This window comes from Acomys minous (genome assembly GCF_964271855.1).
Source record: "Acomys minous genome assembly, chromosome: 11".
In the NCBI taxonomy this organism is placed as follows: Eukaryota; Metazoa; Chordata; class Mammalia; order Rodentia; family Muridae; genus Acomys; species Acomys minous.
Genome location: NC_140492.1, coordinates 70,028,965 through 70,054,433, shown reverse-complemented (window position 1 = coordinate 70,054,433; position 25,469 = coordinate 70,028,965). Strand labels below are relative to the sequence as shown.

The following is a 25,469-nucleotide window of genomic DNA, read 5'->3' as shown; positions in this document are numbered from 1 at the left end:
AGCTCAAACAGATCTCGCCTCCCGCCCTGATCACGGCTGTGTCTGCTCTGCCCACTGACCCAGAGGCCATACTCAGTACATCTTTAAACTCAACGATGGCATCGATGACATGCGAAGTCTTTCGTCCTGAGGCCAGGGTTCTATCATCTGGAAACAACACTTGGGGATCACATGCGCAGGTCACAAATATTACCTGGGTTGTTCAGTGGCATGAGAGATTAATTTGGGCCAGCTAGAAACGGGAGACTAAAGACTGAGGAAACATGGCCTGCAAGGGCAAAGCCGAGTCTCAGCAAAGCTACACATTCTAAGTGTGATCAACGCTGTTAGAACACTCAAAGTGTCCACAGCTGGGGTCCCCGGGGTCGAAGTTCACCAATAATAACCCAACCTCATAGTGCCTGCTTTTAATCCTCTGTGGACCAGTGTCTTACCGTAATTACCTTTGCTGCAGAGTCTGAAGAGGAATGAATCTGGTGACAAAGACACTCCGAAGACTGGAAGGAGTTTTAAGAAGAAAAGCTACAATGCAAAGGGCAAACTCTTGACCCAGTAAGACTTAGGCTCTAATGCTGTTCTGTCAGGCTACCTGTGAGAGCTCTGTAGTCTCCACATTAATTTGCTTAGTAAAATGGAAGATCCTATCTTCCCTTTAAGATGGTTACAAACATGTAGAACATAGAAGAGCTGGCTCCTTTGCGGGAATTGTGTAAGTGGTATTACCGTCACTAGTGTATCTAAAATGTAGATATTTAGTAATGCTTTGCAGTGTGCTTGTACAAAGTAGAGGAAAACGCCTCCGGCCGGTAACAAACGATTAATGAATGGTGCTTCTGTTAGTCTTGCCTCTGCCATGCCTTTACACGTTTGACCTTGAGCAAAGCCATTTTCTGTCACCAGTGAAGTTCAGAGTGCTTTTATTCTTTCTCAGTCCTTTAAAGACCGAGTGATGACTGAAGGTAATTACACATGACTCACTTGTTCTTGGAGATTTGATAACTGAAATCACTCGCTGCCAGGAACGGGGACACTGTGCTGGAACGGAACACTCTGGAACCGGTGCAAGAGACTTGGGTTCTGTCTTGATACTTTAACTGAGTGACTGAGGCAAAATCAAGTAATCCGACCCTACTCATGCCTCATGCTTCTGCCCTCTGCCTGAGAGGAAGTATTGCTCCCTACCGCAAAGGCATCCCTCCCATTTTAATTAACTTGGTACCCAGCAAGGTCATCTCTGCATACATTACAAACTACCCAGGAGCCATTTTTAATCATTAGTAAACTGCGTATTGACTGACAGATTCTGTTCTGATTTCCGGGACCTGAATTATTGAATCCCTCAGTTTGTATCCTAAATTACGTTCCCTGACAGCCTTACCATACTAAGAAATGTGACTTGAACCTAACTGGTGGCAGGAAAGTCTCGATAAATAGAAAACAGCTTTCCTATTATGGCCACTCTAAGGACACAGTTCCCTAATGCCCATCTCCAGTGGGTTCCACTCTTTTCAGGTGCTCTCTTTATAAAGCATTCCCGCATTGAAGGACAATGGTTCATACTGCAGAGGCCAGGAGCTCATCTCCGTGGGTACTGAGACTGTGACGGTGTCTATGTGTCTTCACCAAGTGAGAAAGCAGCAGACTGAGCCTTGGAACACAAGCTCTGGGCTTCCTGGTGCCGGGGATGGATTTTGAAGTGGCACTTCCTGTCGGTAAGAGAGAATGTGTTCCCACCACCATCTATGTATTTCAAGCTCTATTTGGCTTCTGAAGGCCTTGATAGAAAAAGGACCCTTATAGAGGTTGAGAGAAGGAAGGTAGTGAGGGCCGAACCGATCGTGGTCACAACCATTGTGCAGTGCAACACACTACTGTGAAACAAGAGCTCCCAGTGGCTATTACGGTATTGAATAGGATCAGTGTTACCACATTTTTTTAGTACCACCCCTAATTCCTCCATCTCCTTTTTCCTTCCCCTTGCTTCCCCCAAAGTCTGAGGGGATTTATTAAAGGTAACCTCAAGCCAGCCACATCCAACCACCTCAGCTAGAGGTGGCCCTTTGTGGCCTTTCATTCATTCTACTGCGATTTCCGGTTTATTTACTATTCCTGTCAAACATGAGACATAATCTAATCCCAAATGTCTTTAACCGTGCAGCACAAAACGTAAGCTGCTCAACAAGTTTAAATTTATTACGTGTACCAGGACATGACTACATTTTAACTTTCGTTTGTTTGCTTTTAATTTTTATTTTCTGCATATATTGATATTATTACACATATATACAATAAGAACCACGAAACCACCAGGAATTATATAAATGTTACAGTCATAGTGTTTTGGCTATTTGTGTTTGGCAGCCTTGAAGAATACATCTTCCCCATCGTGGTGTGTCTAAAATTCTGAATGTAAATCAATATCTATAATATTCATCATTAACAACTTAAAACATCTATCTGGACCTAAAAAAAAAAATCTTAATCCCCAAACAACTAAGCTTAATTGTGAAACTAAACTATTTGGTCTTCAACCCCATCAGAGACTTGAGAAGGAATAAAATTAATGATCTGAGTATACAGAAGTACAGGTTAGCATTTTAACTTTTTCTAGATCACTCTAATTGAAGTACATAGTGTGTGTGTGTGTGTGTGTTTTAAATAAAACACACACACAAAAAAAATCAGAAGCTTGGCATCAAATAAGTTTTTCCTCCACCCTCCTGGTACCTGATCAACCTATCGAGTTCCTTCCAGGCAATCAAGGACCAGCAGTACAGTGCTGCACAACGCAGGATCACAGAATAAAATGCAAGGTTTTCCAACTCATTGTACAAAATCAGCAAAAGTCTACAACAAAACTCTGTAGAAAAAATGAATGGTCTCATTTATAAACAGCAATTTTAATATATTAAAAGTAACAAAACCTAACAAGATACAAGATCTAAAAACTAAAGTCCCACAATCTTCTCAGAAAATGAAACTACTTACACCTCAAGACAGTAAGATACCAGCCCGCTAGACCCTCCCTGGCCACTTTTCCTCCCGCCCTCACCAACAGGGGAAGACGGCCCTAGCACTGGCCCCACATAGCCTCAGCTGTGGCTGTTGGCTTCGTACTGCTCAGGACAATACTATGGGTTTTCTTCTGAAGCCTGGCCACGAACCTCAAGACTTTCATCTTGGTGAATTCCAAGTTGCTTTGGGAACTCCAAGAGAATTACTATTCCGATGGATTGGTGAGAGGTGCCTGTCTGTAACTAAGGCATCGCTGCTGAACACAAACTTCCATAATAAGCCTTTTCGGTTATCCAAATAGGATCCTTTGATGGAAGCACCCCACAACCGACTCGACGTCTCCCAGAACTGGTGCTATTACTATTCATGTAGATAAGACCTCTATGATCATCACTAAGCGACCTAATCTGGGGCTATCTCTTCCTTTCCTCCTACAAATGTAACCAGTCGGTCAGGATGTAAGCGCGGTGCTTGCGGTGAAGCTGTCTCAGCTGGAAAGCAAACACGTACCGATGTTCTGCGGCCCTTGGAGGTGATCTTCCGGGGCAGATCCTTCACGTCTCCGGTAGCACGTTTAAAGGACCTGGATGGAGCGTGTGATGAGACCATTTTTCCTGCCTTTCACCAGTAGAATCTGCACCGAATCGCCGATCAGATGGCGCTGGGAGGCGCCGGGGCCTGGGCTCGCCTTTCTGCTCGCCCTCAGCCAGAGGCGGCAAGGGCTGTCCCACTCGCAGGCTCCTGCCACATGCCTTCGGGCAGGCGGTGCCCGGCGCGCCACCCCCGAGACGGTGCAAACAGGCCAGGGAGGACGCCGATGGGAGCATCAGGAGGTCGCAGCGAGCCCCACGCCCGCCCACGGCCGCGCAGCCGCAGTCCGCGCTCGCCGCTTCCGGCCTCCTGGGCCAAGATGGCGGCCGCGGCGTCTCCCGCAGCCCTTCCGGTTCTCCCCAGGCCGCCTGCTGGCCCCGGCTTCTGCAGGTGCGGGCGCCGCAGGGTGTGTGTGTGTTTGTATATGTGCGTGCGTGTCTGTGCCTCGGGGTAAAGGCTGTAAGCATCCACTCAGGGTGAGGAAGGTTCTCTGTGCAAGAAATAGCACAGAAACCGAATTCGGGCACATTCTTTCAGTAAGTGCTTATGTCAGGCTTAAGTGCCGAGTGCATAGAGACAAGGCCGGGATGCTGAGTTAGGGAAGGGCTCCAGCAGGATACCAGGGAACTTAAATTTATCTGGACACCCGGGGAAAGACAGCAGTCTTTGTCTGCGGCCTCGGGCGTGTGGAGAGGACGCTTATTACAGTGCGGAACAGGTTCTTGGCGGCAGTCCGAGATGCTGCTCGGTGGTTAATTGCAAGGTGAGGACAGCTCTTCGTGCGGTGATAAGGGATGCTCTCTCTGAGGAAGCACCCAGCGCGCACGCGGTTCCGCGGTGGTGGGAAGGAAACATTTCCCCCTGATCAAAATTACTCTCCTTCCCCGCCCCCTGCCACCTTTAACCCCTTCTGCCTCCCGTTTCATACTCCTCCTGCTGACTCTAAAATTCCCTCTCTTACCAAGATCCTCATCTTCTCAAATCCTATCCACTCTCTGGGCTAAGCTTAAATGTCACCTTTCCAAAGTCTTACTTGGCGGTCACGCACAGAATTTATTTACTGTTACTTCTGAATCACCACAGCAATTATCTTTATTTAACACCCGAGCATTTGATATTTACTGTTACTTCTGAATCACCATAGCAATTATGTTTATTTAACATCCACGTGCCAGGTTTTGTTCTGAAATGATTTTCTCATATTTCTTTGATTCTCAACACACATTTTACAAATGGTTGCATTTTTCCTGTGGCGTTCGCTATTTGCCAGCTACATAATCGGGTTAACTAAAACTCTTTGCTCTTCCGCTGCATTATTGGTAAAAATGGTTATAATAGTTGGCACAGCATTGTGGAGGTTAAGTAATGCTCATGAACGTTTAACGTTGCGCTTGGCGCACACTGACTATTCAGGACTTTAGCTGTTAATCACTGATTTTTTTTTTCTTTAATGTGATGATACTGGGTCCCTGCTGGGTAAGTGGGCATTATTGTCCACATTAAAAAGTGAGAGCGCTCGCGCTCTCTCTCTCTCTCTCTCTCTCTCTCTCTCTCTCTCTCTCTCTCTCTCTCTCTCTCTCTCTCTCACACACACACACACACACACACACACACACGGGAGTTAAGGAAACCTGCCAAACATTGCACAGCTGGGATTTGAACTTGCATACCACAACTTTAGGGTCCACACTCTTTACTGCATTGATGTATATGTTGCTTTTTATTACGATTATTTTTGGTTTTGCCCTCTCACTCTCCACCAAGAAAACATCCTAAAGGAGGGCTGGTTTTAGTTCTGAAGTTTCTTGAGTTGGCAGTCCATATCTAAAGGACAGACCATGGAAGGCTTTTTCCTCCCCACCTCCTTTAGGAAATAACAGTTACTTATTTAAAGTAGAAATCAGCCAGTCTTATCTAGGCTTAAGTATAAAATGTTTCTTCTAACATTTTTCAAAAATAAAGCCATCTGTAGTGGCTTATGCCTGTAATGCCAGCACATGGGAGCTGAGCAAGGAGGATTAAGAATTCCAATCTATCCTGGGCTACATAGTGGGACCCTGTGTAAAACAAACAAAACAAAAACTTTGAAAAATATACACTCAGTAATATCCTATGACTTACAAGAACTGAAGTGTGTGAATAAGGCAGGAAGATGTTTATTACAGTCTAGCTGGAGGCAATTGTTAGCTAGCATTGCGCCAAACGTTTTATGTACAATATAATTTAGTCCTCCCAAATCCCTATTAGCAAAGTATTATTATCCTCATTTTACAAATGGGAAAACAGTCACAGAGAGGTTAAATTACCTGCCTCAAACCACTCCTGTTCTGTGCTGGACTGGAAACACAAAGCCAACTCCCTGAAGCCTTTCAGTGTTCTTAAGCACTGACTGGATTGCCCTGCTAGTGCCCTTCCTAAAAGGACAGTTGATGAAGCTGGGCGTGGTATTGCTCCCCTTCAATTCCAACACTCTGGGAGGCAGAGGCAGGCGGATCTCTGTGAGTTCGAGGCCAGCCTGGTCTACAAAGAGAGTCCAGGACAGCCAAGGCTACACAGAGAAAATTTGTCTCGAAAAACAACAGCAGCAACAAAAGGACATTGATGACGATAAAATGATCCGCGTGTTACAGCAAGATTGGTCAAGGAAAGATTCGTGAAAATGAGTGTAGAAAGGAGAGTGCAGGAGATAGGGTGAATGGAAAGTACTTTAAAGAGACAAATTAGCAATAATTTCAGATGGCTTAAAAAACAACAATAACAACAACAGCAACAAAACCTAACAAGCTGGGTGAGGTAGCACAAGCCTGTAATCTCACCAAGGCTACACAGAGAAACCCTGTCTCAAACAAACAAACAAACAAACAACCCCCCCAAAAAACAAAAAAACTAACAATACTTATTTTAAGTGAACTATTATTTTTATTAAAATATCAACTAGTTTAAATCTACTTTATGCAAAGCTTCCCAAAGCTCCCCCCTCCACTTTCCAGATTAATATACTGCATCTCTGTGAGTGTTATCCTTGTTGTCTCTCTCAAGTCATTAAAAAAAAATTACTCTTTGAGAATTTCACACTTACATACAGTGAACTATGGTCACGCCCACCTCCCACTTACTTCTTCCGCCTCCCTCTGGATCCCCCTCACTTTCCTCCTCTTCCTCCTTTCCCTCTCTCCTTCCCTTATTAAATAATCACTAAGTCCAATTAGTGTTGCTGTGTGTGTGTGTATGTGTGTGTGTGTGTGCGTGCGTGTGTGCGCACGCGTGCATGGGAATGGGGTTATTCACTAGAACATGGGCAGCCTGCCACTGCCCACACCCCAAAGAACGACTCCCCCTCCTGCAGCAGTTAACAGCTGTCAATAGCAACTCAGGGCTGGGGGCCTCTGAAGTGCCTCCCCATGCATGCTGGGATTGCAGATAACCACAGGTGCTGTAAGTTCACGAATGTACCAGTGTTGCCAAAATTCCTTACCTGTGGGGAGACATAAACACAGTCTCCCCTTTGCCCTAAGATCTCAGCGGTAAACTTAATTCCACAGAGTTCACTCTGGGAAACCCATGAGTTTATTAGGCTTACCTACAGAGCGACACCGCACTGCCACATGTGCATACAACACGGATGATGACTCTTCCACGGTGCCATAATGGAGCGCTCCCTTCCTTCTTCTTCCCATCCTGTGACCGACTAGCCTGTCCCTGAGGCCACATTCAATTAGGGCAGAACTTGTACAGGATAATCCTGTACATGAAATAGAAGTCATGTTCAAGCCGGGCGTGGTGGCGCACGCCTTTAATCCCAGCACTCGGGAAGCAGAGGCAGGTGGATCACTGTGAGTTCCAGGCCAGCTTGGTTTATAAAGCAAGTCCAGGACAGCCAAGGCTACACAGAGAAACCCTGTCTCAAAAAAGCAAGCAAACAAAGAAGTCACGTCCAGAAGTCTGCCCTTCACAGTGCTCTTCCCCATCTTTTGCCTCTTAGCTTCCCCCCACCCTCCTCTTCTGTGCCGCCCTGACTCTTGGGGCTCTCCACTGACTACTGCCCACTGTAAAAAGAAGAGTCACTGATCAGGGGTGAGGGCAGCAAAGGTCTGTGAATAGAGACACAAGTATTCAAAAGTCAGTTTGACAGCAAGACAATTTAGCAAAATAATAACAGCCTACAACCTCTGTAGCCATGGCCTTCTTCTGGCCAGAGTTACAGTAGCAGATACGAACTCTCTCCTGCAGAACAGGCCTCAAGTCCAATTAAAAAAAAAAAATTTCAGGCTGGGGTGGTAGTGGCGCACGCCTTTAATGCCAGCACTTGGGAGGCAGAGGCAGGCGGATCGATGTGAGTTCAAGGCCAGCCTGGTCTACAAAAGCAGTCCAGGAAACTCAAGACTGTTACACAGAGAACCCCTGTCTCAAAAAACTAAAAAAAAAAAAAAAAAAAAAAAATATATATATATATATATATATATATATGGTGAGGGTCCATATACATATATATATATATATATATTTTTTTTTTTTTTTAGTTAGGCTGGGCATGGTGGCCCATGCCTTTAATCCTGGAGACAGAGGCAGGAGGATGTCTGTGAGTTTGAGGCCAGCCTGGTCTACATAGCCACTACCATGTAGAGAGAGACCCTGTCTCAAACATAAAAACAACCAAACCAAACCAAAACAAAACAAAACAAAGCAGTCACCCCATAACAGTCATCCCACCATTGTACCCGTGGCCATATTTTGTCTGGCAAATTGGAATTACAGCGTGCACAGTCTGCTGCTAAAACCATTGATGTCTTTTTTCCTCCAGCAGCCTGCAAAGCCCCTTCCAGCACTGTGAGAGCTGGTCAGCAAGGAGGACGGATCCTGGTTGGTTTGAGATTGATGCTATGTCCTATAGCTACGTATGTTGTGTCTCCAGACAGTAGGGTCTTAGCATATAGTTACTATGGTAATCAAGAGGAAGGCAATAGCTTAAGTTTTTTGTCTTTTTTATTTGTTTTGTTTTGCTGTTGTTTTGTTTTCAAGACCTCTGGGGTCTCCCTGACCAACACCTTCTAGAGAGGTATTTCATGTCCCTTGAATTGCAATTTATATTTAATAGCCCATGGAGTCTGAGAGCAATATTCTCCATCTATGCAGGGTACTTACATCCAAACAGCTTTGTTTGTTTGTTTTGTTTTTTTGTTTTTCAAGACAGGGTTTCTCTATGATAGCCTTGGCTATCCTAGACTCGCTTTGTAGACCAGGCTGGCCTCGAACTCTCAGAGATCCGCCTGCCTCTGCCTCCCAAGTGCTGGGACCAAACAGCTTTCTTAAAATGTATTTTTAAATTAACTTAATATACTAATGGGTTTTCCCAAAGCTTTCCCATACATCCTTAGTTTTGGTTAGCCTCTGTTCTCTCCCTGCACCCCGCCATGTCCTAGTTCAAACCTTAGCCCCTGCTGACACCTCCTATTCTCTCTCCCGTTACATGTGTTCTACTGTCCCCTCCAATTTTAATTGGCTGTGAGATAGTAGGGCTCCACATGGCTTTCTCAAACCCCTTTCCTTTGGGGTACCTGCTCCCAGTCCCCTGATCCACTCCCTGCCTGATCCCTCCCGTCCCCCCAGTATTCCACTCCTCTGCTTTTGTTTTATTTGTAATCTCCCCTTTCCCCCTAAAGCACGCCCAGCGTCCCTGTCTAGTTTCCCAGCTTCTGCGTGTGCCCCGAGTTAGACACACAGGACCGATGACTTGAGACTGGGATCAGCCTATGAGAGAGAATGTGCAGCGTGATTGGTTTGTCTTCCCGGCCTTGGTGACCTCACTCAGTGTAATTTTTTCCAGTTCTGTCCACTTAACCAGAAAATTTCATGATTTCATTTTTTTCAATACTTAACTTTTCGAAAAAGAAGAAACTACTGACACTACCCGGGTGAACTTGGCAGACTTGATGCTAAAGGAAAGCTAGAGAAAGTAGAGATGGTGGGACCCCGTGCACTCAGCCCTGTGGCGGGCCTCTGTGTGTCTAAGGCAGGGTAAACTGACCTGTGTGATATCATTAGGAAAATGGCGGCCAGGGGTGGGTCTGACTGGAAAGGGACGGCAGGAACCTTCTGAGCCAATGAAAATTCTCTGTATTTCCAGTATAGGAATACATTTCTTACAACTTGCCAAACTACATACTTATTACCTATGAGTTTCACAGCTTATAAATTTACACTCCAAAATTATAAAAACAAAGGCTCTCAAAAGTGACATGACTAGGCCTCGAGGTGTGGGCGGCGGAGGGAGCATGGTAAGGTGCAGACTTGGTCTTATCCTTGCCAGCCCCTAGACACTACAGTGTTGTGCGGAAGGGGACATAGCAGCAATCCCGCCCCCCCCCCCCCCAGTTCTTACTGTATCTACTGTGTCAGGCAAACTTTTCAAACTATCTTTATCTGAGCTATGGAAAGAGAGGAAAGGGCTTTCTCTGTGGAAGGGAGGGTGGTGGCAAAGCAAGCATTGGTTACTGCAGAGCAGAATCTTCTTGAGGTCCCATCGTAGCCCTGGGTGCTTAGTGCAGCCCGGTGGGGTGGGGGGGGCGGGGTAAGGAGTCACAGCGGAAGCTGGGCCAGGGCGGTGTCTTCTGGAATATGCCTGGCACTTTGTGGAGGTGTGGGAAAGGTGTCAGTCTGGACTGAGCCAGGTTCTTATCCAGCGTCCTGTGACCTTGTACAGGCCACTGGACGGGAGGCCTGTGTGTTGTGTGTCCCCATCACTGGGCTTGGTGACCCTTGCTTTGTCTACCCCATGGGGTCATTTTGAGGTAAAGATTTTTTTTTTTAAAGAGAAGAAGTAGAAAAATCCCAAGGATGATTGTGTAACTGGCCTCTCATACAGACATTTCCGAATGAGTTTACACATTCCTGGTTCAAAAAAAAAAAAAAATGTCTGGCCAAAAGAGATTAAACAAAGAAATGTCAAGTGCAGACACTGCATCAGGGGCCAGGGAATACTTTGGTGGAGAGCCAGGCTTATCTGGTTGGCCGCCTCCTAAACTCGGGCACAGGAGTCTCGGCCCTCGATTCACACAGGTGCTCGGTGGTAAGTAGCCGCTGAGTGGGACCCCCTGGTGAGCGTGCCTCCCTTGCTCCTCCTGATAGTCTGGACAGCCCTGCAGCAGCTCCAGCACAAATAAAGGTGAGGAAGAGCTTTGTCCGTCCTCAGAGCCCAGGGCAGGACGAAGCCCAGTGCTTTGAGAACGGACCCAGGCAAAGCGTGAGGCTGCGGGCCTGTTTGTGCGGCTGTGATGGAGGCGGGATGGCCAGGCGAATGATTTGATCTGACTTGGGTAATGAAAATTGTTTGTTGCTGTTTGAAGAGCAATTGTGTAAGCAACAGTACTTCTGTGTTTGGCTGCCCGTGACTCACCACTGAGTGTAACATAACCCTGAACTCAGAGGAGGCACGGACTGTGGGTAGGGAGGAGGAGGGGAGAGGAGGGATGCAGGGCAGAGGGCCCCTTCTCATTCACCCCCTCCCTCCCCCGCCCCACCCCCACCCCACCCCCACCCCACTGTCCCGGTCCCTCTCCAAACCTCTCAGGAGCGTTGATGAGAAGGCATTTGCCACCTGGATACAATGAGGCCTAGCTGGAGGGACAGGCTAGAAGCTGGCTGGGAGCCAGCGCGCCCCGGGTTGAATGGCTGTTGCCAAGGGGCTGCCAACAGTCCTGCTCAACCCCCAAGAGGCTGACCCAGGAGGGGGGTGGGGCCACCCCACCACCACCACCTCGGAGGCCACAACTCACACCATTTGTGGGCCAGGCTGTGATCAGAATGTGCAGGACGGGGTGGCTTTGAGTGGCTGAGCAGAGCCTCGCCCCTGCGCTGGCTGTGGGCGCCCTTGGATTGGAGCCTGCTCTGGGAGTCCCGTTGTCGGCTGCTTGTTATTCCGCATGCACCGAGCACTGCGCATTCATCTTTATTAGTTCTAATTGCTTCCCCATTCTAATGGGATCTTGATATTCCCATACAATTGAAAGGAAATGTATTCATTAAAATAATTCTTCTAACTGCCGCTTCCAGCTGCTCCTCTATAGTGACATTGTCTCTCCACACAGCCTGCTGAAGGCTCTTATTAAGACTCTAGTCAAAAGCCAACTTTGGGCAGCAAACTTTCCTTGCAGGAGTTTCCAGACACTGGAAGAGGGTGCTTTTTAATCGGCTCACACAGAAGTTGGAGGCCAGCTGGTGTAATTGGGGCCACTGGTCCTAGCGGATGGGAGAAGGGCTTGCCTCTAGCTCTCTGCGGCCTGTAACAATGACCCTTTCTGCCTAACGGCTCATTTGGAGAGGGCTGTCCCGCCCTCCCCTCCACTTCGGCCCCTCCCCACCCACATCATATCTGTGAAGCTTTTGTTTATAGCACAAGCAGTTACTAGGTGTGTTCTAGGCACAAGGCTGAGTAAGGTGCCATGGGAGGGGGGGGATGGGGCAGCACTCTCAAGGTGTTTATGGCCTTGGTGGGTGGTTCCCTGCCAGCTTCTGCAGAGCTGCTTGTCAGAGCAATGGCTGGGAACACCCTGGATATTGGAAGAGAAATAAGAACCCATGAGGCTCAGTGGGGTAAACGCGTGAGGACCTGAGTTCAGATTCCCAGCGCCCATGTGTAAGGAGTAGATAGCACTGTGTTCCAGTGCCAGAGGAGGCAGAGATTGGCAAGTCCCAGGCAGCTTGCTGGCCAGCCGTTCTGGTTGAAACCTGGAGCCCCCCTCTCTCTCTCTGAAAAGAAAAAAAAAAAAAGAATGATTGAGGAAGACACCTAAAGCTGACCTCTGACCTCTGACCTCTGACTTCCATACATGCATGCAAAGGCAAGTGCACCTGTATATGCATGCATATGCCACACACACTAAATTGATCGATTTTTTTTTCAAGGTCAGTTTTTGCTTTAATTATTTGTTTGTTGGGGAAGGGGACTTCAGGTCACCTGGAGCTGGAGTTACAGGCAGTGGTAAGTAGCCCAAGGTGGGTGCTGAGCTCTGAACTGTGGAAGTGTAGGAGGCACTCTTAACTAGTGGACTATCCCTTCAGCCCCCACGATTAATTGATTATTCTTAAGAGAACGAAAACATTAGTACGGGAAGCTGTTATTTAAAGTTTATCTCATGGCCTGGCATGATGGCGCACACTTTTAATCCCAGCACTCAGGAGGCAGAGGCAGGCAGATCTCTTCAAGCTTCAGGCCAGCCTGTCTACACAGCAAGTTCTAAGATGGTCAGCCAGGGCTACCTAATAGAGAGACCCTGTCTCAAACTACACAGAACCAAACAGACAAAACAAACAAAAAAACAACAAAAAAAAACCAGTCATACAAGTTTATTCCATAATATCCAGATCATGAGATCATAGGTAAAAGTACAAGGAGCTCCTGAGATGAAAGAAGCCACTGATCTATTTGGAGAAAATGTTGGCAGTTGTGGAAGAGTGGCCTAGTGAATACACGTTCAGCATGCATTTGTACATAGAGTGCAACAAGAGCTGGGAGAAGGGTAAAGGAGTCAGCTCACACAATGGACTGCTTGAACCCTACGTCACTCTTGTAACGGCCCTGTGAGGATGTGATGGAGACTTGAGGCAAACATGTCTGGTGTGGAGAATGGCGTCAGGATGCGAACACCAGGCTTCTGTTTCTACAGCACAGGCAGAGCATGGAAGTTGATCGTTGGTTTCCCTCAAGGCTTTTGGGATACTGGGTTGGTTGTCAATAGGTAGACAGTGTCCCCTCAGGACTAGGAGGAAGATGGCATGTCAGAAAAGCGTGAGAGTTCAGGTGGCCCAGTAATGAGTGATAGAAAAAAAAAAAGAAAGAAAAAGAAAGAAAGAAAGAAACAAAAACAGTCCAGGAAGCATTGTAAGGGTCAAACCATAAAAAGCCTTGCTTGGCAGAGCTTGAATTTTACCCCACTGGTGGTCTCCCAAGAGGACACTTGAAGCCTCTGTATTAACACAATTTTCCTTCAGAAGCATTGATTTTCCTGGAGGTGAATAATTTTTAAATGACTTCATATAAAAAAAGAAAGAAATTCAGATATACTGTGCCACAGAATGCAAACATCTCATGAATCCTTAACAGAACATAGGCGTCTTCCAAGAGTGCATGGGCCTGCAGGCTAGAGTCCCCTGGGAGAACTGAGGGGATTTCTTTCTTCTTTTTTGTCTGCTGTGTGGTGGGCATTAGTGGCAGAGGTGCAGAAATACTGTTTTGGACCATATGTTTTGAGCCCATGAGTAAACGAATTAGCTGTATTTCCAGGAGGGTGCTGGGGCTTGGAGAATGATCTGGACAGAGTGGGTGGCATGGAGGGAAGAGGCCAGTTTAGAGGCTGTTGCCATAAAAATCTCAGGAGCAGTGGGGAGCCTGGGAGTTTCGCGGACCTCAGGGCTCACCCCTGGCCTGGTCTTTTTGCCAGGGCTGTGTGGTGGGGGATGGGGATCGGGGGGGTTGTGGATGTCTTACCTTGAGCTGCATTTTCCCCACATTTTTTATTTGTTTGTGTGGGAGGGGGTATGCATGTGTGCAGAAACCGCACTACTAGAGTTCAGAAGACAGGATTTGAGGGTTGGACCCCCTCTTTCTACCATGTTGATCCCAAGAATCAGTTCACCAGTCTTGGTGGCAATCACCTTTATCCTCTGAGCCACTTCTCAGGCTAAACACCCCACCCCACCCCACCCCACCCCAGCCCACCCCCAACTCCAGGCTTTCTTTTAATAAGTTCAGTATAAGACCAGGATGACGAAGCGGGCTGCTGCAGAAGCTGCCAGGGAGCGGCTGGTGGAGGAATGGGTCCTCACAGACAACCTTCGCTGCCTTGGCCCACTCGCTCTCCATGCTCTCCTGGACCCGGCTCCTGGGCCAGCAGGTCTGTAACCTTCCTACCGCCTGGCAAATGGCTGAGCACCTGGCTTTCATGTCCAGGTAGTTTTGCTATATTCAGCATGGTAGCTGATACCCTGGCATTCAGGGCTACTCAAGGAAACAAAAGAGAAGCTGAGCCTGTCCGCTAAGGCTCGTGGCCGTGCTTAGACCAGTGGGTGCAGACAGCACACAGTTAGCCCGTACTTTATGCACACACAGCAGCCTAGGATGGGCAAGTTACAAAGTTTAAAATGTTTATGAGGGATTTAAAAAAATTTTTTTTTAAAGACAATATTGCTTATTGTTGAGACGAGAGATACTTCTGGGAAAGAAAGAAAGAAAGAAAGAGAGAAAGAAAGAGAGAAAGAAAGAAAGAAAGAGGGAGGGCTGGAGAGATGGCTCAGAGGTTAAGAGCACTGGCTGCTCTTCCAAAGGTCCTGAGTTCAATTCCCAGCAACCACATAGCAGCTCACAACCATCTACAGTGAGATCTGGTGCCCTCTTCTGGCAGGCAGGCACACATGCGAGCAGAATATGTATAAATAAATATTTTTTAAAAATAAAAAGAAAGAAAGAAAGAGAAACAAAGACCCATACGGGCACTGACAGGGCACACACAGAGAACAAATACTTAGTAACATACTTCCTGAAATCTTAGTACATCTATTTATCTTAAATTTTAAATTTTTGGTTTTTTGAGACAGTGTTTCTCTGTGTAGTCCTGGCTGTCCTATAACTCACTCTGTAGACCAGATTGGTCTTGAACTCATGGAGATCTACCACCCTCTGCCTCCTGTGTGCTAGGATTAAAAGTGTCCACGACCACCACCCAGCTATTTGCTATTTATTAATATATGTGAGTAAAAGCATATAATATGGTATTTTAATTTGGGGGGAGTTTTGAGACAGGGCCTTTTGTTGCCCATGCTGGCCTGGAACTTGCTGTATAGCCAACACTGACCTGAGCCTTTGATCTTCCTGCCTCTGTGGTGTCCCAGTGCTGGGGCTATAACAGGGTGTGGCCCCATTCCTGGTTTCCGGTGGTGATGGGGAGGGACCGTGAACAGTCTACCAACTCAGCTGCATCCTCAGCCATAAATGCAAAACTTCAAAAGGCAAAATTGGGATTATTTGACGTATAGTTCTGTTCCTGTGACCTACTTTATGCACTAAATGAATCTTGAAAAGCTTCCTGCGGTGACACAAAAGAAGCTGTAGTAATATATTAAATTGATTTTACTTTAAAAAGGCAAAATACTTTCACATAGTTCAAAATTAAAACTCATAAAAGGAAAAAAAAAAAAGCAGGCCTTGACAGCGCTTGCCTTTACTCATGTCCACTTTCCCCTGGCTCTCTCCCCTCAGGCCACCACTTCTCATGGCCCTGGAGCTCCTCTTGGAGAGTACACTCAAAAGCAGACATCTGCTCCCTGTTGGCTTCCTGCCTCCAGGCCTGACTGTCAGAAACCAGAGCCTGGATTTCAGGCGGACACAAAGGACCCAAACCTGTAAAATGCAGCAAGCATTTACAAACTGAGCAGAGCTTGGCTGCTCTCCCTCCCTTCCTCCCTCCCTCTCTCCCTCCCTCCTGCCTTCTTTCCTCCCTCCCTTTCTGACTGGATCACACATATCCCCGTCTGGAAGTTTTGTTTGTTTCACTAAGTTTTGTTTGTTACCTAAGGTGGCCTCAGGCTCAAAGCCCTCTTGCCTTTCCATCTCAAATGTTAGATCACAGGGTTCATTCATTTATTTATTTTTATTTATTGTTTTTTTATTTTTGTTTTTGTTTTTGCTTTTTTTTTTTTTGCCAAGAAAGAATTTTAATATTTTCCTGTAGATGTATCTGTCAGCCTTTTATTTCATCATGTGAATGTCGAATCACTTAGAAATGTCCTCAGTACTAAAGGAATTCTAGGATTCTTCTGGTAATTTTATGGTTTTGTTTTCTGCATTTCTAGCTTTGATTTAGTTGAAGGTTAGCCTTTGTCCTGTTTGAAATATGGGCCCAGGTTTTTCCCAGCTAGCCAAGCTCTGTTTATTTAAAAAGCTGCCTTTGCCTCACTGGTTTATATTTATTGAAAATGAAGAGTCTCAGGCTGGGCATGGTGGCGCACGCCTTTAATCTCAGCACTTGGGAGGCATAGGCAGGTGGATCTCTGTGAGTTCGAGGCCAGGCTGGTCTACAAAGTGAGTCCAGGACAGGCAAGATAGCCAGGGCTGTTACACAGAGAAACCCTGTCTCAAAAAAACAAAAAGGAAAAAAAGAAAATGAGAGTATCAGCTGTATTTGGGTTGCTCAGGGCTGTCTATTCTATCCCATTGGTCTGTCCATCTCACCAGCATCACGTTTGATTGATAACTTCTGTTGGGTGGTATATCACAGTTTACTCAACTAATTCAGCTTTGTCAAACAAACATCCAGCTTCCAGAGTCTTAGGATTCTAAAAAAGATTTCTTGGGGGACTGTTTTGATCGTACATGTGTAGTGGGTCAAATTTGTTCATGGAATACATTTTTTTTAATATGTAGAATTACTACGTCAAAGGTGTATGCCTTCTTGGGCTCTTTTCATACTTTGAGTCAAAATGTCTCCCAGAAACACTGCGGTGACTCCCCTGCCTCCGCTCCTGTGAGAGTGCTAGCTGCCTCCCTCTCTCAGCATTATCATTCTTTTTAATCATTGCCAATCTGATCAGCAAAGAAAAAAAAAATAGTCCCTCATTGCTGTTTTAATTTGCCTTTCTTTGAATGCTAGTGAGGTTGAGTATTTTTTCAATTTATGCTGGTTTTTGATGTACATAAGTTTTTAATTTTTTATGTAGTCAAATCTATCAATCTTTTCCTCTATGGTTTCTGCTTTTGTTGACATGTTTAGAAAGTCCTTCCCCATCCTAAGATTATAAAATATTCACTTATAGTTTCTTCTGGTACCTTGATGGTTTCATTTCCGCCTTTAGCCATCTGGTATCCATTTTTGATGAATGGTGTGAGCTGGGAAATAACTTGTATTATTTATTTATTTCCCAAATGGATACCCAGTTCTCTCATCGCTGTTGAGAAGCACATGTTTATACATGTGTGCTCATGTGCACATGTGTAGCTGTTCTTCAAGTGAACATAGTGTGGGATGGGCATGGAGGATAACTCAGGCCTGGACACTGGGCTGGCGGGAAGGATGTCAGTAACTGCCCAAGACAGACAGGCACATTCAAACAAGTGTGAGCACTGCGCTGAACTAACAGGCTTTCAAACCAGACGGGCCCACGCTTGACATTTTAGCCTCAGATTTGTGCCCTCCATGGTGGCACATCCTGTAAGCCCAGCAAGTCGGGAGCTGGAGGAGGATTGGGAGTTTGGGGCCAGCTTGGGGTATGTTTTGAAACCCTGTTTGAAAAACAATAAAACCAAATGGTATATACTCACTTATATCTGCATACTAGCCCAAGGGGCATGTCCCACGAAAGTCTTCACTTACCAGGAAACTGGGACAGAGGGGAAGACATCCTATTGGGACTCTAGATGAGAGAAGCATGGGAGAATAGCAAAGTAGAAGGATCCAGAGGGTCCAAGACACCTACAAGAAGAACATTATGATAGGCAGGTTTGGGGCCAGGGGTCCCGCTCAAACTAAGGCACCAGCCAAGGTCAATACAGGCCATAAACTTCAAACCCCTACCCAGATCTAGCCAACGGACAGGACATTTTCCACAGTTGAGTGGAGAGCGGGGTATGACTTTCACACATACTCTGGTGCCTCATATTTGACCATGTCCCCTGGATGAGGAGGCCTGGTGGCACTCAGAGGAAGGATAGCAGGCTACCAAGAAGAGACTTGATACCCTATGGGCATATAAAGGGGGAGGAATTCCCCCTCAGTCACAGTCATAGGGGAGGGGAGTAAGGGGAAAATGGGAGGGAGGGAGGAATGGGAGGATACAAGGGATGGGATAACCATTGAGATGTAACAAGAATAAATTAATAAAATAAAAAAAGAAAAACAATAAAACAACAAATTCTGGCTTTAAAGTTCACTGCTGGTTCAAATTTGATCAAGTCAAGGATTCCTTTTAGTTCCTTCACCTGTAAAATATGCTAATATGTGTCTAGGAAGGGTTGTGATGATCAAGAGACGTCTTCTTGGTAGCACCTGTCTATACATGCCTTGCACAGCGCAGACTGTGTGTCACTTGCCCAAGACACTATAATGCTGGCTCTCCTAGCCTCTCCTTGAATGATCTCCTCAGACCCTCCTATAAATAGGCTATACTGGAGTGTGGGTGCTGGGGGCGCTGAATGCTCTGTTTGCTTTTTATGGTTTTCTATCTTTACCTTGTAGTTGGATCCTGCTGTGTTCTGCAGCCTTTCTCTCCTGAATGTACAGCTTTCAGTCTCACAGCAGCTAGAAAGCCAGACAACTAGACTGTTAGGAATATGTTCAAAATGAACGGTAGCCGAGATCTGAACGTGAGGCCGAGGCCGTCTCCTATTGTGATCAAGTGGTTCTCGGCCGTGGCACATAGTAGCATCTCATGGGGGAACTTTAAAGCACACCTGTGCCCTGGGCCTGGCCCAGACCAATTAAACCAAAGTCTCTGGCAGTGGGACCAAGTGTGGGTGTGTAAGTTCTTGGCAGGTGAGTCTCACGTGCATGGAGGGCCTACAGCCACCCGGGAGCACACTGGTTCTGTGAGCTTGATTCACTATGGAGAGGCCTGCCCCTCAGGGTCTCTCTAGAAGTGTGCCACTTGGGGAGGTCACTGTGCAGAGCAGAAGGCCAGCTGGTGGATGTGTTGTGGCTGCTGCTGACTTCGCTGAAGAAAGCAGCCCCTTATCCTTCTGAAAGGCATCTTCCTGGGCCCATTTGGCAATGTCGGTTCCTCTTCAAAAGCTACGACAGTCCTGGGCGCTCTCCTGCTGCCCTTCTTCCTGCCTCCAGGGGCTTGCTGAGACCATGGTGGTGTTGGCTCCTCAGAGAACAGGCCTCAGTGAGAAGTGATGCAGAGTAGACGTCCTCAGCGTTCCTGCTTTGTTTCTTCTGCATTTGTTCTCTCTCTCTCTCTCTCTCTCTCTCTCTCTCTCTCTCTCTCTCTCTCTCTCTCTCTCTCTCTCTCACACACACACACACACACACACCCCTTCCCAACTCCCTAGACACATGCAGGTTGACACACGCCAAGCCTGCTTTACGCCCAGCCTCACCTGATGCGTGGATGGAGCCACTTGCTCCCAAAGACAGGGCTGCCCACACTAGCTGCTGGTGGACCACTTTGCTTCTTGACAAAATGGATACAAAATGTGCTCTGCGGGGCAGTGTGGGATCAGTAAGTCTTCTGAGTTTGGCTCTCATATTCCTCTCAAGGGAGCTTTTAATCCATGAGCCTCAGATTTCTTCTCCATGTCGTTCCTGATTCATCTGAGACTACAGCCTCCCTAGTTAGCTGTGGAGGGCAGAGCCACCTAATTTTACCTAAAGAATTAAACCTGCCTCCACCAAGCAGAACAGAGAAGGGAGAACCTGTGCAAGAGGCCTGATGTGATCTCTCACCCATCATTCCCATCTGACCGCCCCCCCCCCGCCCCACCCCAAACACACAGGGCAGCTAAGTCCAGGCTGGACCCATCAGCCCACCCTTTACCACTGTTGGGGAGAACAAAAGAGCCACAGAGTGAAGGAGAGAGGCAGCCTTATCAGATCTCCTTTACAAGCCATGGCATGGTCCTCATACTCAGGATTGCCCTGCCAGTGTGGGGGCTTGCCCCTGTGTGGTCAGGCTAGCAGCAACCAGGGCCCAGCAATAGAAACTGGGACCCTTAGGGTCAGATAGACCTGCATTTAGTAAACGAATCAAGTGGTAGAGCCTAGAGTTCCCCTGTGGGTGCCAACATTGGCATTCGTTTCCTGTCAAGTGTGTGCCCTTTTCTGGGGTGATTAGGAATGATTGCTCCTTTCTGTGGGAAATAAGATCTGAAATGTAAGCAAGATTTAGTGGATTATTGGGCTGGGTGCCCACCATCTGACCTCTCCACCCAGTGCCTTGACTGGTACTGTCAGAGGTGCACTTTATCTCTACAGAAGACAATAACGTTCCTGCAGATACATTCAGCTGGGAAGGCAGATGCTCTGGCGTTGTGGGATAGCTGGTGCTGTAGGTTTCCAACTGGGAAATTAATGCGGAAAGGGTACTTGCTGTTGGCAGTCCTCTCAAAGGGGTCAGCAACTGCCGAGGGGATCTCCATAGGACCTGCCATTTCTCAGGTGATGCTTTTTTGTATATGTAGGGGAACGGGTCCCAGCTTTGCAGCCAGGGGAGGAGGCTCTTGGACACATTCCCCTCCTCCAGAGACCTCACTAAAAATGTAGCAGGATATATATAAGAAAGAGTGGGAACTTGGAGTGATGTGCTGACAGGTCTCCTAATGCTGACCCCGGGCTGTGTTCCTGGAGGCTGCGTGACTCTCTTAGTATTCTGCCCATGGGAAACCTCTTGAACTCTCTCTTGATGATTATAGTGGGGGCAGTACTGTCCCCTAGAGGCAGCACATCTAGAAGCATGTGGCATATTTACCTTTGAGGCTGGTTGAGGGACCACTTGAGGAGAGAGAGGTAGAGGGGTGTCATAAATGGGACAGTCTCGAGCTGGCTGTGGTGGCACATGCTTTTAATTCCTGTACTCTGGAGACAGAGGCAGAAGGATCTCTACGAATTTGCAGCCATCCTGCTTAATAAAGGGAGTTCCAGGCCAGCCAAGGCTATATAGTGAGACCCTGTCTCAAAAGAACAAACAAAAACCAAAATAAATATATAAAGTGGGGTGACTCTTGCCTTGCACTTCACATGGCATCTTGGTACCTCATCAGTTGTTGAGTAGTTGTTTTATATTGGTCTGTGCCTGGAACCTAATGCCGTTTTGTATGTAAACACACATACTCTTCGTAATTTAAGAGTACACTGACTTTTTATGACTGGAAGTACCTTATAAATCAAGAGAGCACCGTATTGCCAGGCATGGTGGTGCACGCCTTTAATCCCAGCACTCAGGAGGCATAGGCAGTTGAATCACTGTGAGTTCGAGGCCAGCCTGGTCTACAAAGTGAGTCCAAGACAACCAGGGTTACACAGAGAAACCCTATCTCGGGGGGGGGGGGGAGAGAGAGAGAGAGAGAGAGAGAGAGAGAGAGAGAGAGAGAGAGAGAGAGAGAACTGCATTTTGTCTTTACCAGGGTTTGTTCATCATTTCAGAAGACAACACTAACAAAACAAAATGTTCACAGTATTTGTTTCCAAACACCACAACTGCTATCCCTCCATGTGTGGTGAGTAGTAAGGTAACTATCTTTACAAATATACAGTGTTTATGTAGTCTTATTTCAGAGCATAGCCTTGGCTATCCTGGACTCGCTTTGTAGACCAGGCTGGCCTCAAACTCACAACAATCTGCCTGCCTCTGCCTCCCGAGTGCTGGGATTAAAGGTGAGCACCACCATGCCTGGCTTTGTTTCACTCTTATTTTCCTTTTAGTTATTTATGTCCCAGTTGTAATAGTATGTCGATTTTGTAAAGTGTGTATTATGGCACATATATATTTCATTTCTAAATAGTAAAGATGGAGTGTTTGTTTGTTTGTTTGTTTTGTTTTCTGAGACAGGGTTTCTCTGTGTAACAGCCCTGTCCTGGAACTCTCTTTGTAAATCAGGCTGGCCTCGAACTCACAGGGATCCTCCTGCCTCTACCTCCCAAGTGCTGGGATTAAAGGTGTGCACCTGTGAAGGATTCTGAGAAGAAGAGGAGGAGGAGAAAGAGGAGGAGGATGAAGAAGAAGAAGAAGAAGAAGAAGAAGAAGAAGAAGAAGAAGAAGAAGAAGAAGAAGAAGAAGAAGAAGAAGAAGAGAAGAGGGTTCTGTATAAAGGGTCTGGCCTAGCATCGTTGGGACACACTTCTCTAGGTGACCTCCTGGAGAAGATTTTGTTTCATTTGTTTTTACAACTTCCTGAACTGGTCTTATGGTTACCAGCATTTCTCAAAGAAGGAAACTGAGTGTCAGCAGTGTGGTAACTTGCCCAGGCTTCCACCTGTAGAACAGGAGGAAGCCGGCACTCTGGAACCCTCTTGACCCACTGGTGTGTGGTTCTGTTTCCCACCATCACATCTATCTCTTGTGCTGGTTAGTTTTATGTCAACTTGACACAAGCTAGAGTCGTTTTGTAAGAGAAAGCCCCCACCAGATTGACCTGTGGTAAGATTTCTTGATCAGTGATTGACATGGGTGGGCCTGGCTCACCTCTGGGCTGTTGGTCCTGGGTGCTTTAGACAGCAGGCTGAGCAATCCATGAGAGGAAGCAGCATCCTCCATGGCCTCTGCTTCAGTTCCTGTCTCCGGTTCCTGCTGAAGTTCCTGCCCTGCCTTCCTTCAGTGATGGACTGTGATGTGGAAGGGTAAGCAGAGCAAACCCTTTTCTCTCCTGTGATCATGGTGTTCCATCGCAGCCATAGAAACCTAAATAAGACACCTATATGTCCATCTCCCAAGACTTGCCTAGATGCCCCAGAGCCTTCCTGTTGGAAGCCTCTCTACTCTTCTTCAGGGTTCTTTTAGGGCTTGTAGGGAACACAGCTTGGAAAGAGGGAAATAGCCATTTCCTTTTAGACAGAATTTCAATAGAATAAATCAAAGAGAAGTTCTTTGCACAGAGCAGACCCCCAGATAAATTTAGTTGTGTGGATGAATGGGGTTTGGTGGGGCATCGAGCAAAGCTGTTGCTGGGGCCTTCGGAACGGCTCCCGGCCTTTCAGTAATTTGTTTCAATAAGTGAGCTGTTTGCCAGAGTTGAAGCTCAAGGTGGGGCCCTTCCACTATCTCCCCCCTAGCTAAGGGAGGGTGGCCCCATCTCCCAAGAAGCAGTGGTCTTGGAAAAGGGAGTAAAACAGCCCTCTCTACCTCTTCGTCCTTCCTTGTGCCCTGTGGCATGGAAGTGCGCCAAGGCAACAGGCTTCCTCTAGCGCAGCGGCTCTCAACCTTCCTAATGCTGCACCCCTTTAATACAGCCCCTCATGTTGTGATGGCCCCCAACCATACAAGTATTGCTGTTGCTACTACATCACTATTATGAATTGCAGTGTAAATATGATATGCAGGACATCTGACATGTGACCTCTGTGAAAGGGTCGCTCAACCCCCAAAGGGGTCACAACCCACAGGCTGAGAACCTCTGCTCTAGCACTTGCTGAGGGACCTAACAGAATCCCTGCTCTGGGAACACCAGTTTTTCCCACCACCACAAAGGGAGGGTGCAGTGTGCCTCGTGGACCTCCAGCCTCGGCAGGTCCCCCGAAACACAGCTGCCTCTGCTTCCTTTTAGGGCTCTGCTGCACTGGGACCTGGGCCTCTGGTCCTCTCACATGGACTGGAGATGTGTTTTCTTATATTGCTCCTCATTTCAGGAGCAGATGAAGTCCCGCTGAGGAGAGAGCACCAGCAATGACAGCAGAGCAGGGCTCTGCAGGCTGGGGCGAGCCAGAGGCCCGTCCACCCAGCCTCGCTTTCAGCCTCTCTGAAGTAACTTGTTGTAGTAACAGGTTTCCTTCTGGGGAACTCTCTGCCTATAAACCTGCGATACTTTTATTTTTGTATTACGAGGAAATGCTGAGGTAGTTCCTGCTTGTCTTAAGAAGTTGGGTTGTCATGGTAACCCACAGGGTGGAGTGGGTTACCTCTCCACTGTCAGATTACAGAAAGAGAGTCGCTTCGGAGTTTGCCTTATTAAGATGTAGTGGGCGCAGGTTTGGAGGGCTATACTCAGGCTGCCTGCTGCACAGTGCGTTGCCTGCATCCTCCGAGGCTTCCTGAGACTTTCAGCTCAACTGGTGATGATTTTTTTTATGTTCCCATTGGGGACCACATCCTTTCAGCCAAGGGCCAGGGCAAGCCCATTTCTGGCTCCGATGGTGGAATTCTAGGAGCTTGGACAACTTCTGTCTAGGAAGATATTGGAGATAATAAACTGAAACCATTTAACCTAGATCGTGACCTCAAATGCTGTCCCAAAACCGAGTCACATGTATCTCTTGCTTGGGTGATGGGGGCCTCCTCCTCCACAGGAGCTGGCTCCCCCTACCTCCCAGGGCAGCGAGATGCGCAGAGGATTCACTCAACCTTGTTAATGGTACCCACCTGTCAACTCAGATCTTTCCCAAATCCTGTCATTCCTTCCAACTCTCTGCGGTGATTGTTCTTATTAATAATAGCTACCGTGTATAGGACATTTGTTGAGAGGACAAATTCTCACGTGTCACTTAATAGTCTCCGACAACCCCGCATGGCACACACCATTAATTCCATCATAACGGAGGAAGGAACTAGAGAGCCTAAAAGTCAACCTTCTGGATCAATCTGCCCAGCGATTTCATGCCAAGAGACAGGCTCATCCGGGTAGCCGGCACCCTGCCTTCATTCATTCCCCTTGCACAGGGGCTTATCACGCTTTCCGCTTCCTTCTAGCAGCACCTGGCAGTGGGTTGGACTTGCCCGTAGCTCCCTTTCCTTACTGCCCCACCAGGCTGTATTGAAGATGCAGAGGCCACAGCTGTTCGCTTCCCTGTGCCGTCTACCGAGTCTCTTATATAGAAAGTGCTCATGACAGTTGTGCTGGCTAGTTTTATGTCTACTTGATACAAGCAGGTGACTCAATTGATGCCGCCCTAAGATTGGGCTCTAGGCAAGCCTGTAGGGCTATCTCTTAGTTACTGATTGATAGAGGAGGGCCCAGTGTATTGTGGTCCCCCTGGGCTGGTGGGCTAGGTTCTGTAAGAAAGCAGGCCCAGCAAGCCATGAGGAGCAAGGCAGTGAGCGGCGTTGTTGCTGTGTGGCTTTTGCATCAGCTCCTGCCTCTATTCCTGCCATGTTTGAGTTTCTACCCTGACTTCCTTGAGTGATGGACTATGATGTGGAAGTGTAAGTCAAATAAACCCTTTCCTCCCCAA

At 47.2% G+C, this 25,469-nt stretch overlaps 1 long non-coding RNA gene across 5 annotated transcripts; it reads left to right on the top strand.

The window, feature by feature from the left end:
- Nucleotides 1-25,469, top strand: LOC311608581. 5 transcript variants are annotated; one of them, XR_014783026.1, is made up of 2 exons: nucleotides 1-3,996; nucleotides 22,186-25,469. It is a non-coding gene; the product is annotated as an uncharacterized lncRNA (long non-coding RNA). The 5 variants fall into 5 exon arrangements; XR_014783027.1 differs by having other exon boundaries at nucleotides 21,732-25,469; XR_014783028.1 differs by having other exon boundaries at nucleotides 21,713-25,469.